We start from the raw sequence: 7,500 nt of genomic DNA, 5'->3' as shown, positions 1-7,500 counted from the left end.
CACCACATGTGCCTGAGTTGATGTACAGTATCCTCAGAGCACGTTTCGTGGTGTCTTTGAAAAGGAAAGTTAGACTCATGCAGAAAACCACAAATAAAACATTTACTTTGAGTGCTTTTGAAGCGAGGTGCGACAGCTTTTACGTTACACGCGCATGATTTGATTGTGTTGTGTCCTTCGTTCATATTGGTGCAGACGACCACGTGAACGATCAAGACTCTTGTGAACATTCATCTAAAATATAAGTAAAATTCAAGGATTTTTTGGTTACCCTCAGAGGAAGCTTTATTTGAACTCATCAGACCACAGTGTAGAATTCTTCACAAAGAAAGCCGTTCGTGACAACAGAAAAGAATCTTCTATCCTATCAAGAGAAAGGACAAAGTCTTTCGCCCTCAAGAAAAAAGAGTCAAGCCTTCGCAGCTGATTTGACAGAAGAGGAGGAGAGAGAAGGAACAGCAGAAAATTACCCCATCGACGTTTCTCTTTGTCGCAACAAAGAACTTCGCCTTGTTCCATAAGGAGATTGCGCCCCGGGAAGCGGTAAGTAGACATGAATAGGTTAATCAATAGTCGAATCTTTTCATCTGGTGACAAGCAGTCAATTGATGGGGGAGGGGGGGGATCGATCTAAAAGAGATCGATATTTTGAAGTGTATGGAGGTCTACTGTCACTTTGTTTACGTACACCTACAGTTCTAGAACTTGTGTATCTCTCTTGACCGAGTTGACTCTTTGACTCTATAGTTTCCGTCCACTCTCCACAAGCCGGCTGGCAGTTTACAATGCGCATGTTATGGGAACAGGGAGACTCTTGTCTGTCATTTAACATTGTCGTTATTGACCGTCATTTAATTTTCTGTTTTGAATGTGCGAAAGATGTGCGACTGTTATTAGGTCAGGTCTTTTGTTGTCACTGGTGTGTTGACAAATTGTTGTTGTTGCTGTTGTTGTTGTTGTTGTTGTTGTTGTTGTTGTTGTTGTTGTTGTTCTTTTGTTTTTTTTTTTTTTTTTTATTACTTGACTGACTAGGTTGCTGTTGAAGTAGGGCTTGGTACAATTCCATTTTGTTTGTTAAAGAATTTCTGCTGTTTTGTTTCTTTGTCAAATTGACTGATTGATTGATTGATTGGTTGATTGATTGATTGATTGGTTGGTTGGTTGGTTGATTGATGATTGATTGATTGATTGATTGATTGATTGATTGATTGATTGATTGATTGTTTTTTCTTTCTCTCCTTTCTTCTTCTATTTTCCTCCTCGGTCATTCTTTCTTTTGATAGTTTTTTTTTCTTACTTGATTTAAGTGTGGGTTCTTTTGTTCGCTTCTTCTTTTTGTTCTTCGGTCTTGACAGGTGGGGTTACTTACTTTCTGGTCGGTATAGAAAACGGTCGGAATAGAAACGATTTCTATATTGTCTTATCTTCAGTTGCTGTTCTTTTTCTCAACTTTCCTCCAAATGAGTGGCTCGGATAATTGAGAGTAAGGGGAATGGATGAGAAGGTTGGGGGGGGGGGGGGTCGGGCGGCGAAGAAAATCAGAGGGGAGGGGGACGATTTTGTTCTTCTGTTTCTTCAGTCGAAGCTAACGCACAAACAAAACTTTCGTGGAAAAATGTTAGCGTCTGTTCAGATGCTGGCTATTTGCTCTTTCTGTCGAAATAGTTTGCGTGTTGTGGTTCGCTAGCTCTTCGGTTAGGGCAAGTTTTGTTTGCTGCTTTTACTTTTTTTTCTCATTTACAAATATTTGTTCTGTAAACTCATTTCCGTCAAACGGGAAGTGCACTTCGTTGTCGCTTTACTGTTGGTCTGAGGGCGAAAGGCGTTGAAGGGACACACTTAAAGAGAGAGAGAGACAGAGAGAGAGAGAGAGAGAGAGAGAGAGAGAGATAGACAGACAGACAGACAGACAGAGACAGAGACAGAGATAGAGAGAGAGAGAGAGAGAGAGAGGGAGATAGAGAGAGAGGGGGAGAGAGAGAGAGAGAGAGAGGGGGGGGGGAGAGAGAGAACGAGAGTGAGGGAGAGAAGAGAGAGAGAAAGAGAGAGAGAGAACGAGAGAGGGAGAGAAGAGAGAGAAAGAGAGAGAGAAAGGGAGAGAGAGTGAGGGAGAGAAGAGAGAGGGAGAGGGACAGAGAGGGGGAGAGAGAGAGGGGGGGGGGAAGAGAGGGGAACAGAGACATAGAGACAGAGACAGAGAGAGGGGGGGAGACAGAAAGGGGATATGAGAGACAGGGGGAGAGATAGAGAAAAAGGGAGGAAGAGGACAAGACAAAGACAGAAAACGTGTATGTTTGTTGAAGTCAGTCTATCGGTCTGTCTGCCTGTCTTTCATTCTGTCCGTGTTTCTGTCTATATTTCTGATTATTTGTATTAGAGAGAGAGGGGAGAGAGAGAAATAAAGAGAGAGAGAGAGAGGGGGCGATAAAGAGAGGGGTGAGAGAGAGAAAGAAAAATAGAGAGAGAGGGCGAGAGAGAGAGAGAGAGAAAGGCAGAGAGAGAGAAAGAGAGAGAGAGAGGGTTGAAATTCAACTTGAATGGAAGTTAGGATAGTGAGACCTTGCGCGGAGGGAAACAGAGACAGAGGTTAGGCCAAGAAATAAATATTCAATGTTTCCGATTTCCCGATCGACCCTTTTTTTCTTCTCGACCCTAGAACTTTTTTAACATAAAAAAAATAGTAATTGAAATGACAAAACTCGATTTTGCAGACTTTACTAGGAAATGTATTCTTCCCAGACATCCAGGAGTTGCATCTCGAACGATTTTCAGCCAATTGAAAGCCACATGCGCCCAGGTAAATAAAAAGCAAAGTTCAGTTCCCAAACACAAAGAGTAACCGAACTGCCGACCTTAATTTTGTTTGCATTGTCATCGGAAGCTGAAATTTATTTGTTCGCCAATGGACAGACCAGACGTATAGTCAGGCACATAGAATTGCAAAAGAAATGGTTTTTTAATATGCTAACAAAAGAGAAAATAGCTTCTTCAAAAACAGCGTTTATTTTCATACTGAAAGACAAGGTAAAATGACCGTTTTCTTTATTTGCATACAGATTCACGAAACCTTCCAACCTCACGTTGTTCCTCTCTGTCACACGAAACCTTCCAACCTCACGTTGTTCCTCTCTGTCACACGAAACTGAGTAACCTTTAACACAATGACGATACAAAAAGCATACTTTTCCACAACTTTCCAATGGCATGCATCGTATTTCACAGTTTACCTTATTATCACATTTCGCTAATTTGTCTTTAATCGTTTGTCAAAGTGGCATAAAGGCGACTTGGTGGTAAACACGACAACATCACGCAATCCCCGTATTCATTGATGTCTTGAACGCATTCATCAGTCAACTCTCCGCAGAGGTGATTGTTGTTGTGTATGTCGGAGTAGTTGCAACGTATAGGCTTGTTATCACCAAAGTCAGAAGTGCCTGCAAACGGGCGAGATTTGTTTATAAAGTCTGTAAAAAGAGAAAAAATCCAAAAACAAAGAGACTGCCAACGTTCCAAAATTCAGAATCAAAAACCTAGAAAGGATATTGATATACTATCAAGATAAGTTGTGTGTGAATATTTGTTTGTCTGTTCACTTAAAAGACCGTTAGGTCAAAATATCTGTGAATGTATTGTTTTGTCAATAACAAACGTTCCAACAACCTACCTTTCTTGGGGTTTTTTATTGTTAAAAAGAGAGTCAGTCGTGCATATTGATTAACTCAGAAATAAGGCCAGGGACGTGTCATGCAGAATAATCTCAAACTTTTTCTGTTAGAAAGTCATTACTCACTTGTTTATTTGAATACTAATGACGGGGAAAAACGTCTGTGGATAATATCTGTCTGGAAGAATTCACATACAAAGTTTGATATGAAGCTGTCCAGTAGTTATGTCAATAGTTGTTCACACACACACACACACACACACACACACACACACACACATACACACACACACACACACACACACACACACACACACACACACACACACACACACACACACACACACACACACACACACTCGGGCTCCTATCAATCCCAGTCAGAGTCTAAAAAATGACCGCAATTAAAAAAAGAGAAGAAAAAAATCATTTTAGACTGTGCATTATGAAATCCCGTATTCCGGCGTTTTTATGATGTTCAATGTTCAGGGTCGTAATCATTATTTTCAGAAGTTTAGTGTAAGCATTTTCATGCACAGTCAAAATCCGGTGCTCACAACCCTTCTTGGGCCCAAACCGACCAAGAGTCAAACCCGATACAAATAATGTACATATGGTTGACTCTTCGGTGCAATCCAATTACGCTGATCAAACTGCCATGTCCTTTGTCGTGATAGCATGCAGTTGCTAGCAGATACTGCGCACAACTGCACACGCTTCCATCGGCATGTTATACTCCGTATTGTAGTTATCAGGTGCTTGGGTCCAGTAATGGTGCTCAATTTGTTCAATTCAAGGACGCAGTCAGAAAATCGTGGTATGGTGTGAAACGTGATCGGTCTTTGAGAACGTTATGTGCGTTTGTTTGGTTAACATGCATGTTTGAGTAATAATAATAATAATAATAATAATAAATTTCTTTCTTTCTTTATTTGGTGTTTAACGTCGTTTTCAACCACGAAGGTTATATCGCGACGATAATAATAAATGAGCATTTATATAGCGCAACATCATAACTTTACAATCATGCTCTTTGCGCTTGACACATTTAGAATTAAAACACAGTTATACAAGCATTTACATCTACATTCATAGTCAACAACGCTTAATTAAAAGCATACACCATCACACATACATTACAAAAGATTCTTCCACTAACTAAGTAATAAAAACATGAATAAGATAGGTAGTAAAAAACAAGGAAAACAAGGAGTAAGTTGTGGCGGTTTACTTCGATGTGATTAGTTGTTCAGTGTGGAGGTGTTTGTTTGAGATATACGCTTGGTTAGTTTTTCCACATGTGTTTTCAGGTTGTATAGTTTGGGAAGGATGTTAGAATACTCTTTCTATGAATTGTTTTAATCCTGGAAGTTCAAAATATCTCAAACTGGAGTTGGAAAATCACTACAAACCCTACAAAACCAGACACCCTCTCTCTCTCTCTTTCTCTCTCTCATTCTCTCTCTCTCTCTCTCTCTCTCTCTCTCTCGCTCTCTCTCTCTCTCTCTCTCTCTCTCTCTCTCTCTCACTTTATCTCTCTCGCTCGCCATATCAGGGCGGTGCTGCTTTGACATATAACGTGCGCCACACACAAGACATAACTCGCAGCACAGGCTTCATGTCTCACCCAGTCACATTATTCTGACACCGGACCAACCTGTCCTAGCACTAACCCCATAATGCCAGACGCCAGGCGGAGCAGCCACTAGATTGCCAACTTTAAAGTCTTAGGTATGACCCGGCCGGGGTTCGAACCCACGACCTCCTGATCACGGGGCGGACGCCTTACCACTAGGCCAACCGTGCCGGTCCTTTATCACGTATTCCCAGCGAATAATGTCATCATCACCACAATGTTTCGCTGACAGGTTTTAAGTCGTGCATAGCCCATATGCAGTATATAACAAAGACTTGCATCTGCGACTGTTCGTCTAACAGGAACGAGCACCTACTTTAGCACGTAATGAGAAAAAGTTCACGAGACAGTAAAAAAGATAGTCGAACACCATCAATAGTGCCGAGAACATTTCATTTAATTTCTCTCAAGTCATTGCAAACAGTCACTATAATGTCATACAAATACTGCAGAGGGGAGTGAGAAAGAAGGATTCACGAGACAATAAAAATGACAAAACATGATCAAAAGTAGAGACAGTTTCCATTTCATTTCTTTTACGTCAAAATCCCCAGATCAAACCAGAAAAGCAATGCACCATTGTAACAGAAGTAAGTAAAGGCTTTTCGTACATGTTCGTCACTGTAACAGTAAAAAGTCCATTTCGTTTCACGGATTTCATTACAAGGAAGAGTAGATGTTAACGACAACACGAAATGCGAAGAAAAGACCAACAACACCTGACTGAGGTTTTGTAGTCAAGAACAGTTACTCTTCGCGTTCCAGTCCACTCTTTTACAAAGAAATCATTGTTGTGCAAACACAGAAGTGTGGCCTACACCTGCTAACTTTTTGTCCCCCATTCGGGGAATAAACTTTGAGTTTCTTCACCTTCTTTACAGAGCAGGGGTAAATTATGAGGGCTGTATGTACAAGCACAAACACTGTAGCCCCTTTGTTGTGAGTCCCTGGACACTTTGACTGCAACTGTGTGTTGGTACGGAGGAAAAGAGACAGGCGGTTTTGCGGTTCGAGGGGTTTTATTCAAGGAGACAGACACATAGACACGCAGGCTGACATATTAAAGGCAGGTAGAAGGCAAACCGACAGACCGACAAACATATATCTACACTTCTAACAGAAGTGTTCCACTTTTGACCACATTTCTGTCAAAAGTTTTGAACACTTTGTGGCATAGCACACAGTTCTACTGGCAAACGTAGCACACATACTGTTCAATTTAAACACTTGTGAAGTGTTATCGACAAGAAGAAGAGGAAGAAGAAGAAGAAGAAGAAGAAGAAGAAGAAGAAGAAGAAGAAGAAGAAGTTTAGAAGAAGAAGAAGAAGAAGAAGGAGATTTGTGAACACTGTGTGTTTAAAATATGTCTTTTTGCTAGTAGAACTAAGTTGAAAACTTGTTGCAGAAATGTGTTCGGAAGTGAAACACTTTTGTTTAGAGTGTAGACAGATAGTCTTTACACAGACAGACGGACAGATATATAGTCATATGCGTGGTGTGTGGGTGGGGGTGGGGAGGGTGCACGAAGGCTGAGTGACAATAGGATGTATTGATATCCGGACAGACAGGTGGGTGAACAGGCAGGTGTGGGAGAGGGATGGAGAGGAGGAGGGGGGAGAAATGTTATCGGCCAGTATGAATCTGTCTGTTGGCCATTGACATCAATTCCCCACGCATTATTGATAAACTGTCTCATTTTCGCTTTTCAATCGGACGTACGTACGTGCAATCTATTTTTGTCTCGCGCGGATAAGTAGCATGTACATGTTATTCACAACACAAAGGACTTCATTAAAACTGCAACCTCCTTTTATCCTAAATTATCAAACCACGCATTAAAACTGCTGCTTTTGTTTTACCGAACAACATTATAATATAGAGACAATATTAACACTACTCAAACCATTCACTATCTTTCCAAATCAGCCGACATTTTCTGTCTCCTGTAAGTAACAATAAAACAGAGCAAGTTCTGTTTCAAGTTTCCTCGGTAACGGGTGAACACTACCTAAACCTGTTCCCCTCTTCCTCTTCCCAATTCAACCCCTCGACAAACCCCCTAACCACCCCTACCTCTACCCCCCCCCCCCCCCCCCCCCCCCTCACCCCCATCATTTACTGTTCAGTTCTGCCTCGCGATGATATCTAATATGTAGACGTTTTTCAGAACACAAAGCACTTCATTAAAACTGCAGCT

At 41.2% G+C, this 7,500-nt stretch overlaps 1 protein-coding gene across 1 annotated transcript in view; it reads left to right on the top strand.

Moving 5' to 3' along the window:
• The window catches only part of LOC138961654 (serine/threonine-protein kinase MARK2-like), a 70,085-nt gene that overhangs the window by 340 nt on the left and 62,245 nt on the right, over positions 1-7,500 (top strand). Inside the window, exon 1 of the mRNA XM_070333324.1 lies at positions 1-543. This exon is cut by the window's left edge and continues 340 nt beyond it. The gene's annotated coding sequence lies outside the window, so the exon portion shown is untranslated. The remainder of the gene's footprint in view (positions 544-7,500) is intronic.

The sequence above is a fragment of the Littorina saxatilis genome, linkage group LG3 (genome assembly GCF_037325665.1).
Source record: "Littorina saxatilis isolate snail1 linkage group LG3, US_GU_Lsax_2.0, whole genome shotgun sequence".
NCBI lineage: Eukaryota > Metazoa > Mollusca > Gastropoda > Littorinimorpha > Littorinidae > Littorina > Littorina saxatilis.
Note: the sequence above shows the minus strand (reverse complement) of the source record. Positions and strands in the feature narration are given on the sequence as shown.